Source organism: Myotis myotis, unplaced genomic scaffold (genome assembly GCF_014108235.1).
Source record: "Myotis myotis isolate mMyoMyo1 unplaced genomic scaffold, mMyoMyo1.p scaffold_m19_p_3, whole genome shotgun sequence".
Lineage (NCBI taxonomy): Eukaryota > Metazoa > Chordata > Mammalia > Chiroptera > Vespertilionidae > Myotis > Myotis myotis.
In genome coordinates this window covers 123,078,596-123,091,508 of record NW_023416335.1, presented here as the reverse complement: position 1 = coordinate 123,091,508, position 12,913 = coordinate 123,078,596, and the positions used below count along the sequence as shown (strand labels likewise).

Here is a 12,913-nt window from a genome sequence, read left to right as displayed (position 1 = left end):
TAGCTAGCTGTAGTAAAAGACGTGAACTTCCCGTTCAACTCTAGATTTATAAAGTGCCCAATGGCTTTATCAAGCATCATCTTAAAAATAGGAATCATACCTTATAGTATCTTTTGTATATTTGATGTTTTACATAATGATTCTTAAATTGTGGATTTAGCTATATTCTCACTCTTTAGGTATCTGGGAGATATTAACTCATCATGGGTTGAAACTTTTAAAATTTAGTTCCTTCTATAGGTAGACATGATGTATGTTGTCAGGTGAAGGAGAACGCTGTTTTCCTTATCCTAAGTCAGTAGAATAGAATGGCAATTCTCAAAATTATATGGGATGTAAAAATATATGGAATATATCACTGTTTCAGGGTGCTTCACGCAATCCCAGCACATAAGTTAAACTGACATGCTTATTCCTACACCTCAAACACAGCCCCCGTCAGAGAACATAGAGACATCCAGTTTTGAACGGACCCTGATTTGCAGATCCTTCTTTAGGTGACTCAGTGACAGCTCAGAGCCATTGTGGGGCTCATTAAATGAGGCTCATCCTGAGCTACATGGAACTCATGGAGCATCAGGTGGTTCCTTTGGTGAGAACAGGGTAAGGCAAATTTCCTGGAGTTGCAACATCAGATAAGACATCTCTGCTTGCTTTCTGGCATGCTCTGATTACTAGGGACAAGCAAGCAAAGCTGTCTGCCGTGCCCCACTTTTCATCACTTTGAATGTGTGAGAAACTTCACGCATCAGGATCCTTTGTACTCCAATAGAACCCTTAGATATAAATTATTTACTGTAAAAATGTAAGTGTTTGTAGACATTTTTCTTCTTATTTGTGACTAATGAAAGAAAAAATTTGTAGTAATTAATACACAATTATATTTGAGATCAGTTCTGGGCAGTGTTCTATGTAACTTTTTAAAATGTATGGCATATGGTGTCATGGAGAGAGCACTGTCCTTAGGGTTCGGGCGAGTGTGTACTAGTCCCCGCTATGCCACAAGCTGTGTAACAGGGCAGGATCTGTATGATAATACAATGTTTTAGGGTTGTAAAGGAACCCCGCGGGTCTCTTAGTCCATACCCTTGTCTATCACAGGGGAACCCTTTAGAACATCCCTAAAGGTGATGTCTTTGCTCAAATATTTCTACTGATAAAGAACTGTGTCTTAACCCCATTGTCTATCATTATTTACTGATAAATGACTTGTGTCATACCCCATTGTCTATCAATTGTAGGTTTATACATTGCTTTCTTAGGTTGAACAAGATTCTTTTTAAAAAAATAATTACTTTTTAAGAAATATTTATTTTTATTGATTTCAGAGAGGAAGGAAGAGGGAGAGAGAGGTAGAAGCATCAATGATGACAGAGAAAATCATTAATTGACTGTCTCCTGCACGCCACCTACTGGGGATCAAGCCCTCAACCCAAGCATGTGCCCTTGAACCGGATGGAACTGGGGACCGTTCAGTCTGCAGGGCAATGCTCTATCCACTGAGCCAAACCAGCTAGGGCTGAACAGGATTCTTTATCAGCATCTAAACACAGCAACACTGGTGTCTACTTACTATTGGTGGGCCTTGAGTTAGGTCCTTTGCCTCAGAGGAGCTTCCTAAGAACCATATGCCGTTACCATCCTGGGGGACAGGAAGGTTAAGTAACTTACAGAAGGTTAATAAGGGGCCCCAAACTTCCTGCTTCCTGGCCATTTCTGCCCAGAAATGCAGTCTCTGGCCACTGAAACAAGGCAGAATTAACCATCTCCCTTATTTATGCTGACAAGTGGTCATATATATGAGGATGCCATCTCCTCACCCATTCTCCCCCAGGCTGGACTACACTTTCTCTTCAGCGATTCATTTGGATACTAGCAGGCCACTCTCCTCTGGATCTCAAATAGTTCACTGATACGCATCTTAAAGTGTGATTTCCTTAATGTTAGGCTAATAGGAAAGCAACTTGGAGCAACTTAGAAACCTTCAGACAATCAATGTGGTTACAGCAAAACACACTAGGCCAATGGATCTTCCCTCACCCCATTTTTTCCAGAGCAAGCATCCGCCAGTACCATTGAGGACTTACCTACCTAGAAAGGAAATATAAAATGGTTATCCCATCTTCTGGAAGCTGCTTTTATTAATAAAACCCCGAATTTCACTCCATTTTCTCACCTATACATTGGGTGAATTAAATTATGGATGATCATACCTTATCTGTGTTCTCTGACTCCTCATATGTCAGATGGGAATAATATCTACCTAATAAAGTGGTTGTAAGGAGTAAATGTTTGTAGTGTATTTAGCACAGTGCCCTAGCATACAGTAAGCATTGAAAGAAAGCTAAGTGGGGTTTGTTATTATCATTAAACTCTATTTGTTGTGTTTTCTCAGCTCTAGGAGTTCATGGAATTATTAATGTATTTTATATCCTCTATGAAAGTGTCGACATTTCAGTACTAGATCTCAGCTCAGGGTGTCTCTACCCACTGTTTACTACCAACATGGGTCAGTTACTCAGGGATGCTGCCAACATGGTTTACTCTCAAACAATTCCATTCTAAACTCCAGATTACCTTGTCCTCAGAAAGACATGTATTAAGAGATAATCTGAGGAGAAGGGCCAGGGGAAAACCCATCCACACAATCCCAGAGTTGATTAAGTGTGTAACTTTAAGTCAGTTATTTCAAATATAGTTCAAAACACTAAAGGAAACTATCTGTAAAGAATTAAAGTAGAAGTATAAGAAATAGAATATATCAACCAAGAAGCAAATTATTAAAAAACCAAATGTAAATTATGGAGTAAAAATGTATAATAAGTAAAATGAAAATTTCACTAGAAAGTTTCAGTAGAAGATTTGAGCTAGCAGAAGAAAAAATCAGCTAACTTGAATATAAGTTGAGATTATTCAGTCATAGGAAGAAAAGGAAAGAGAGTGAAGAAAAGTGAGCAATCTCAGCAGTGGTTCTCAACCTTGGCTGCACATTAGAATCACCTGGGTATCTTTTTAAAATCCTGATTTCTGGGCCTCATCCTCCAGAAATTCTGTTTCTTTGTTACTAATGTTGTGGCCCCACCCCATAACAAAGAAACAGAATTTCCGGAGGATGAGGCCCAGAAATCAGGATTTTAAAAAGATTCCCAGGTGATTCTAATGTGCAGCCACGGTTGAGAACCACTGAATCTCAGAGACCTGTGGAACACCATAAAGCATACCAACATACAAGTAATGAGAGTCCCAGAAGGAGAGGAGAGAGAGCAAGAGGCAGAAAGAATATTTGAAGAAATAATGGCTGAAAATTTTCCAAATTTATTTTAGAACCTACACATTCAAAAAGCTCAACAAACTCTAAGTGGAATAAACTCAAGGACAGTCAAAAATACACATATCATAGTCAAACTTTCAAAACACAAAGAGAGCCCAACTGGTGTGGCTCAGTGGTTGAGCATCAATCTGTGAACCAAGAGGACGCAGGATCAATTCCAGCTCAATCCCCAGTAGGGGGCATCTGGGAGGTGGCCGATCAATGTTCCTCTCATTGATATTTCTATCTCTTTATCCCTCTCCTTTCCTTGCTCTCTAAAAATCAATAAAAACAGATTTTTAAAAAGCAATAATTATTTTTTTAAAAAAGACTAAGAGAGAAGCCTAAGAACAGCAAGAAATAAAGTAACTTACCATATACCAGGAATCCTCAATAAGTTTAATAGCTGACTTCTCATCAGAAACCATGGAGGCCAGAGGCAGTGGAATTACATCTTCAAAGTGCTGAAGGAAAAAGACTATCAACGAAGAATTCTATATCTGCCAAAATTATCCTTCAAAAATGAAGGCATAATTAGGACATAGTTCATGTTTATCCTCTTCTTTCTTATTTCCCAGCTGGCAGTGGTAAGATTGCTGTAAAATTGCTCTAGACTTGTCTCTATAGTGAGGCCATGTGGCTTCCTACTCTCTACCCTCCTAAGGCCTTTCCATGTTCATAGGATTTGGCTGACTTACTGGTCCCATTCAGAGTTTCCAGGATTGCATTCTCTGACCTTTTCTCTCTTTAGAGTCTCCCCATGCACCTTTGATTCATTCTGATGGCTTTTTATTTCATCTGTAGGCTCAGAGAAGTTAAATAACTTGGAAAAGGCCAATCAGCTTATATGTAAGTGGCAGACCTGGAAGCTGTCTGGCCCCACTGTATTTGTTATTTCTGCTATAATGTGATTCCTGTGTCTGAAGGTTCACTTAATCTAATTTTCCCATACTTGCATATGACCTACCACAAGCCCTGCCTTCTCATCATCTCAGCCCCTGGCCAAGTTCTCTTCTCTCTCAATTTACCCAGTCAGTGTCATCTGCAATACACATGAGGTGCCCGCTTGGGACTGATGTCTTGATTGATTCTATGGCTTAGTGGTTATGAATATGGGGTCTGGAGTCAGAAGGCCAAAGTATGAATCTGGCTGTATTACTTATTAGTTGTATAACCTTGGGAAAATTGTTAACCTCTCTGGGCCTCAGTTTCCTCAACTACAAACTAGAGATGCTAGTAGCACTTACCTCATGTGTAAAGCCAGGTAGCACAGTGCCTGACCCATGCAAGAAGCATTCAATAAATTGACTCTACCACCAGACCTAGGGGTAAGCCTGGACTGGCCCAACCTGATCAACATAATTCCATTCATCTTGCCAGAGTGATTGAGTTAGAAATAGGTACATGAATTTGACTAGTTCAGAGTGGTTTCAAGACTGCAGTTTGATGATGTGGTCTCAGATGTGACGCCTGGAATTGCCATATATATATTTTATTTTATTTTTTATTTTTATTTTATTTTTATTTTTTTTTTATTTTACCAGCAGGAAGCCAGCCTGAGAACAAAGCTGACACATGCAGTAAGGCAGAGCTGAGAAATCAAAGAGAACTAGAAGCACAGGGCTGATCTAGTATCTTCCTGAAGTTACCCTAACCTCTGGAATTTTCCATGGCTTGAGCCAATTGAAAAATTTAGTATTTAAGCAACTTTGTTGTTGTTGTTTTTCATTTGCAACTGAAAATATTGTAATTGATACTCTATATTATCATCTTTACCTTCCCATGTACTAGTATATTCAACCTTTGCCATTAGATTGTAATAGCCTTCAGAGCAGAAACTAACTTAATGAGCTTTGTGCTGCCGTGCTCCCTGGTCCAGTTCTGTCACACAGTAGGTTCTCATTCACCTAAACTTCAAGCCATAGCACTGATTTCTCCCTGTCATTCATGGACTTTGAGCATCTTGGAGGCAGAAAGAGAAGGTGGCCAGAGTGCCATGTAGGGTGGTTCTTGGATGCTTCATCTTCCTACTATGGTATAGTAATCCTAATAATAGACAAACATGGTAATTGACCTTACTTTCGCTATGCCTCCCATTGGATAATCAGCGTGATATGCAAATTAACCGCCAACAAAGATGGCGGCTAATTTGCATACTGCAGGCAGGGCGGGACAGCGCCATCCCGCCTGCCCTGCCGCCATCCGGGCCTATCTGTGACCTGGGGTGGCCGGGCGGGGCAGCAGTGATCCGCCAGCCCGCCCGGGTGTCCCGTGTGCGACCTGCCCGGGGCATCCTGTGTGCGACCCGACCTGCGGCAGTGTCCCACCCCCCGAATTAGCCCTGCTGTGTGTGCGACCCGGGGCGGCACCCCAATCCCCGGATCAGTCCTGCCGTGTGCGCAACCCGGGGAGGTGGGGCAGGCACCGAGGGATCGGGCCTGCCATCTGCCACCTGGGGAGCGGGCCTAAGCCAGCAGGTGGTTATCTCCCAAGGGGTCCCAGACTGTGAGAGGGCACAAGTGGGGCTGAGGGACGCCCCCCAACCCCTCCTCCCCCACCAGTGCACAAATTTTTGTGCACCAGGCCTCTAGTACTATATAATAAAGAGCTAATATGCAAATGGTCATCACACCCTCACACCGTCACGCCATAACGGCTCAGATGCTCAACACTGGGGAAAGAGGAATGGGGACCAGCCAGGCTGCGTCCCAGGAGAGGGACAAGCCGCCCACCCCGCGGTGCCGGGCGCCTGCAGCTGTGGCCCAGGCAAAGCCGCCTGCCAACAGTCCCCTGTGGCTGCAGCTGGCCCAGGTGAAGCCGACCCAGGTTCTGGGTGCCTGCGGACAGCCAGAGGTAGGGAAGCCTGGGTCCTGGGTGCCTGTGACTGGCTGGAGGAGGGAATCCTGGGTCCTGGGTGTGGGGCAAGGCAGAGGCAATTAGGGGCGATCAGGCCATCAGGGGAGCAGTTAGGGGGCGATCAGACAGGCAGGCAGAGGTGGTTAAGGGCAATCAGGCAGGCAGGCAGAGGTGGTTAGGGGCGATCAGGCAGGCAGGCAGGCAGGCAGAGGGGTTAGGGGTGGTCAGGCAGGCAGGCAGGCAAGCGGTTAGGAGCTAGCGGTCCTGGATTGCGAGAGGCAGTCGGACATCCCCCAAGGGGTCCTGGATTGGAGAGGGTGCAGGCCGGGCTGAGGGACAGCCTCCCCCCCCCCCCCCGCACGAATTTCATGCACCGGGCCTCTAGTAGAAAATAAAATGCATCCTAGATTAGGTAAGCCTTATTGAGCACTAAGCATTTTTCATTGTACACACAGAGTCATATTTTTCCTCTAGGTTACCTATGGCTACTATTATGATGTCCTGTGTTACACATGACAAATTGATGCTCAGAGAGGTTATTTAAGTTGCATAGGTCACACCACTTCTACATATCGTTAATTTGGAAACCTGAATTCAAATGACTGTATCCCTGTCTTTAAGTTCTCATTCCACTTTACAAAAAATAAAACTGGAACACTTAAACGGTGCATTATGGGTATGACTACACATAAAAGGTGGTGCAGAACTCTAATCACCAGACGTGCGCTAAAAAGTAGACTTTGGAAAACATCAAAAAATTGGTAAATAAATGTATGTTAACTTCAAAGAAATGTTTAAGGTATATATGATTTTTAAAATTATTTCTCACTTTCCCAACATTTTCAGATAAGTTATCACCTTCTGAATCATAACACTGAGATCTTTAAAAAAAAGTTTAAAAACCTGAACAGGATCATGCCAAACATATTGTTCTATAACTTAATTTTTTTTTAAGATAAACAATTATTTGGATTTTTTCTCTGCTGGTACATATAGCTCTCTTTCATTCATTATATGTGCAGAATGTTTCTCAAAAGTATCCTAATTTAACCACTTCCTACAGTTAATAGACATATGGGTGCCCTCTCTCACCAATTTTTTGCTTTTGGAAATATGTTCCATCAAGCATCATTATACTTTGCTTCTTTGTGCATTTGAGTGTCTATAGGGGGAGGAAAATATTAAGGTCTTGATTCTATAAATTAAGTGGGCCAAGATAGGAAACGAATGCCTGAGGTTTCTATCTTCTATGGCCTTACAGGGTATAAGGGAACAGGCACATACACACATAGCTTTCACTTTAATATAAGAGATGGGGGGTAAGAAGGCCACACCCTTCTTCTCCTGACCCCACAGTGGGAGGGCAGAAAGAGGGAACAGGGGTTCAGCTGAGTGGGTGATTGAGAAGGCTGCCTGGAGGAGGTGGTACTTGAGTCCGAGCTTGGAGGATGGTAAGGCTCTGATGTTTTGTCCGCTCAACCTTCTATCATTGCCTGGCAATGTGCCCATTATTTGGTTGGACTCCGTTAGACCATTTGGTTGGATGCATAGTGGCAGAGGGGGAAAGGAAGGATGCTCTGGGCAATGGGACAAAGCTCAGGAACAAAGTGGAAAGTGCACAGTAAGCTCAGAGGCCCAGGAACTGGCTGGTGTGGCTGGAGTATCTGGAGCCTGGGTCACCTGGGAAGGGGGAGGGAGAAGAGATGTCAGAGGCGTGGGCTAAAAAAAGCACCCAAGTGGATTCAGATTTGCCTGGAAAAGGGTTTTTCTTCAGAGTGGGTGATCAAGGTTGGGTAGAGGATTTAAGGACAGAGTAGACAGCTCTATGATTGGGATGATATGAGCCAGATAGATGGATCCCTGTTCTTTACAGGTGCCTAATAGCCCCAGGTTTTACTGAATCTGTTACTATGGCAGCCTCTATGCTTCACTTTTGGGGGTTGTTTCTGCTTTGAGCTCAAGTGAAACAGCCATGTGGAAGAAGCACTACAAAGTTTTAGGGAAAAAAAATCCCAACCTACTTTTAGCTGCTATTCTGTCTACATCCATAAAAATTCTTTCCATGCCCCATGAAATTCAACATGCACTTTATCTTGTTTGTTCCATAAAACATCAGATGCGACTTTAATGGCCTAACCCCAAAAAGATAACTTGACAGACATCAAGCATTCAGCAGCATTCCAAATAACCTTTTGCTGGAGCCTGCCTTCTACGGGGCCATGTGGATGTCAGCCACACACAACTCGAGTCACGCTGACATAGCTGGCATGCCTGCATTGCGATGGAATCTCGGGGGTACCAATCACAAGCCAGAGAGAAGCCATTGGCCAGAAGAAACAATGTGAGAGTGTTCACATCTCTGCAAAGGAGGGGTGTTAATGGTGACGGGAATGACAATTGCAGCCAGAGGAGGACGCTGACCCCAAAGCAGGATGGGTACATGTCAGTAACGCTGGGCCACTGGGCAGGAGCATTCCAGGGGCTCAGGCCATGGCCACACCCTTCTTCTCCTGACCCCCAACCAGTAAAATTAGTCAGATTCTCCCAGCTTTTCCCTAGAACCACTTCCTGAACCAAATGCCCTGCTGTCCTCAGGGGTTCGACAAATCCAGAGTGGATAACAGTGGCTGAAATTTATTAAGCACTTCGATCTACCAGACACTGTGCTAGGCTCCTTCCAAATAATTCTCTTAATGCTCACGACTCCATGGTGAGGTAATTTTCACAATTCCCGTTTTATGAAGGAGGAAATTGAGGCTAGCACTTACCTGAATCCCAGTAACTGGCAGAATCAGGACTTGAACCACTGTCTTTCGAAAGCCAAAGCCTGGGCTTCTGATCACTGCACTCGGAGTCATGTGACTGATGCATGGGAACTATGCCACCCACAGCAGCCACCCTCCCAGGAGGTGGAACTCTGGGCTAAAAGGGATTCTTTTTTACTCTCCTGATTTCCTGGGGGTCGGGAAGGCATGTTTAAACATACTGTTCATTTGCCCTGGCCGAGTAGCTCTGTTGGTTTGAGCATCATTGCAATATGCCAAGGTTGTGGGTTCAATCCCAGTCAGGGCATACAAGAATCAACCAATGAGTGTGTAAACAAGTGGAACAACAAATAGATGTGTATTTTTTTTTCTCTTCTTTCATCTCTCTCTAAAATAAGTAAATAAATAATAAATAAATAATAAAATAAACACGCTGTTCATTCAACTCTGGTTTAGCTCAGTGATTATGTGGCGCAAGACTCCTGGCGAGACAGTCGAGGGAAGGTGAGGAGCTGGGGGTGGGGTGCTGGAGGGGCTACAGAGCGCAGGCAAGGGTGCACTATTTAAGGGAGGCTGGGCTGCAGGTCTCAGACCTTAATGAGTTTTCTCCTGACTTTTCTAGCCAGGGTCTTTCTTTCTTCTTTTTCCCTAAGATTTTTTTTTTTTTTTTTGGCTTACCTTTTTCTAACTTAATGTGTATCAAGCATTGTGCTCAAGCATTAACAATACCCTGAGCATGTAGCGTCTCTTTGGCTCTCCAACAATTGAATGAAGTAGGTACTGTTATTGTTTCCATTTTAAGAAGATGAAGAAATGAAGCTCAGAGAGGTTAAGTGTGTCTGCTGATTCAGCGCCCTGCCCTCTTAACCACGATAACGACGACAACATGATACCAGCGGTGCCCCCACTCTGTACACGGCACTGCTTCCAATCCCTGGCACAGGAACCCCTGTGATCCTCACAACAGCACTATGACAGGGACTACAGTCATCCTTGTGTAACAGATGGGGAAACTGAGGAACAGAACAGTTGTTGTTTTCTAATTTGCCCAAGCTTGCCCAGATGGTAAGTGGCAAAGCTGGGATTATCTTTTACTGCTTATATTTTGTGATAAAATAGGACATTTCTCAGTTTTGTCTTGTTTTTCACTTCAAATCTCCTTTGATGGCCTGGAGTGGGGTGTGCCAGGGTCCCGAGAAGAGCGTCTCTGAGCTGAACTGGGAAGAGGTGCCAGCGACCACGTCCCTGCAACTCTGGAGATGGAGGGGGTGGAGAGGGTGATGAGATGGCAGCCACAGGCCTGGGGCTTTGCCAGGGGAGGCCTCAGAGCGCATCGTGGGTTGGCACCCCTGTGCTGGGCAGTGCACAACGACGAGCCGCGGCTTCTGGGAGACCAGCAGAACATGGTGCTCGGAAGAGAGAAAACTGGAGGGAAGGGCTGGCAGGGCCTCAGCCTTCAGATCTGAGGAGGGCTGTTCTGTGGAATAGGGGGTGTAGGTAGCAGCTCTCCCAAGAGCCAGGCAAGAAAAAGTAGGTTTCTGTTTGGGCAGCAGCAGGGGGGTTTCAGAGAGAAGGAGGACACATTCCCTACAGTGTACAGTGTTCAACCAGGCAGCGCTGGCCGCAGGCCTGAGCCCCAAGAGGGGAGATGGGCCATCCTTAAGCGGGCCTCTTCATTGTCTCTGCCCCTAACCTTCTGAGACCTTGGCTCCAACACCACCTTCTTCATGAAGCTCTTCCTGACCTGCTATCCCCCCACACCCATGGAACTCACAGTTCCGTTGAGGGGACAGAAAGCCTAGGTACTCCGAGGTCCAGGCCAGTCCACATTCATTCGGGCAGGGGTCCCCCGTGGGCTGAGGTTGAGACGGGCACTCTGGTGATGGAAGCCTCAGACACTCTGGAAGCCAGCCCCACCAGGCCCGGGACCTCTCCCGCATCAGCCCCTTCTGCTGGTCACTTGGTCTCGGGTGTTGGTGCCCTGTCAGCTCTCTGGTATGATGTCTCCTGTGCTAGCAGCTTCTTGCATGTATGCATTTCTCAGATACTCAGACAACACTTCTTGAGCACTTAGCATGTACCAAGCACTATTGTAACTTGTTCTGGGATTATCCCATCTAACTCTCCTGACAACCCTGTGGATCTATGTTATTATTATCACCATATTACTAAGAAGGAAAGAGAGGCCCAAGTCTGCAGCAGCTAAGGAGAAAGCTGGGACTTGAACATGATGTTGAAACCCCAGGCATCAAAGCCTGGGGTTTATCTCTGACTTGTCCTCAACAAAAGGAAGTCAGGGACCCTCTGTCTCCTTTGCATTTCCTAGAGCTCCTAGCAAGTGGCTGTACATAGTAGTTGTTCAGTAAATGTTGGCTTATTGACTGTCCAAAGTCATTTGTATCTGCCTTTTCAGTGATCAGTGAATTGGGGTGCTTTTGAGAGGACAAAATAGTGTTGAATTCCTCGCTAGACAAAATCATGTACTTTTGGGAAGATGTGACATTTGTAGGCAGTGTCTACAATGTTCTACTCTAAGTCTTTAGGGAAGCTGTGACATAATAAAAAACATCTATTTGGTTTTTGTCCCCTGCCACAGACCTCCTAAATCTCTTGGAATTTCCTAGGTGATAGAAGTGACAGAAGGGTCTTTTGTTCTAATGAGGCCACCCTTGGTGGGTCCCTAGGGAGCTTTCGGATGCAGGGTGGTTACCAAAAGGACTAGGCATGTCTGAAGGGTTGGAACGTTGAGCCCCACCCCCAGCCTTTAGGAGGGGAGAGGGGCTGGAGATGGAGTTAATCACCAGTGGCCAATGATTTGATCAGTTGTGCCTGGGAGAGTGGTACATGCCAACTCCACAGGACAGAAGCTCCTTTGCTCGGGATCCTTCCAGATCTCACCCTATGTACTTCTTTGTCTGTTCATTTGTACCCTTTATAATATCCTTTAAAATAAACTGGTGTGCCCTAACTGGTTTGGCTCAGTGGATAGAGCTTCCGCCTGCAGACTGAAGGGTCCCAGGTTCGATTCCGGTCAAGGGCATGTACCTTGGTTGTGGGCACATCCCCAGTGGGGGGTGTGCAGGAGGCAGCTGATCGATGTTTCTCTCTCATCGATGTTTCTAACTCTCTATCCCTCTCCCTTCCTCTCTGTAATAAATAAATAAAATATATTTAAAAAAATAAAAATAAACTGGTGTTAGTAAGTAGACTGTTCCTGAGTTTTGTGAGCCACTCTAGCTCTAGCAAAAGATCGAATCTGAGGAAGGTCTGTGGGAAATACTGGATTTATGGTCAGGGTTATGGCTGGCAACATGGGACTTGTGACTGCACCCAAAGTGGGGCAGCCTCAGGGATGAACCCCTAACCCGTGGGCTCTATGCTAACTCCAGGTGTTAGTGTCAGAATTGAACTGAATTACAGGACTCCGTGCCCAGAGAGTTGGAGAATTGATTAGTGTGGAGAAATAGCCCTACAGTTGGTGTCAAATGTGTTGTGAGTAGAGAGAGTTCATAAAAACACAGGGAAAAGTGAGAGGAATTGGGAATGAGGGGTTCAGGGAGACAAGCCATTTCAATAAAACCTTGATTAATTGATTCAGCCAATAAAAAACACGTCATTAACGGCTCTTATTTCTTCTGCCCTCCACTTGACGAAGAATATGAGATAAAACTAGCTCTTATACGGACTGATGTTAAAAATGTACCTTCCAGGAGATGCCAAGACATCAGTGTAGACTCGACTCAATCTCCAACCCCCGCTGTCTACATCTCCAGCCCTGGGACAGTAAGACTTGACGCCCAATGGTGACCTCAAGCCCAAAGAAGCACCTAACCCAGATCACCAAGAAGGTTGCCTCTGTTTCTCTGTCCTGAGATAGGAAAGTAGACTCCAGTTTTTGAGAGATTTCTCTGTAACAAGAATTGAAACATAAAGGATGTTTTTCAAATTAATATTCAGCTCATAAATATGGACTTTGGAAAAA

At 44.8% G+C, this 12,913-nt stretch overlaps 1 long non-coding RNA gene across 1 annotated transcript in view; it reads left to right on the top strand.

Moving 5' to 3' along the window:
• LOC118650033 overlaps positions 1 to 12,913 on the top strand; it is a 23,830-nt gene extending 10,917 nt beyond the window's left edge. The window contains exon 2 of the long non-coding RNA XR_004965835.1: positions 12,642 to 12,913. This is a non-coding gene — a long non-coding RNA (uncharacterized LOC118650033). The remainder of the gene's footprint in view (positions 1 to 12,641) is intronic.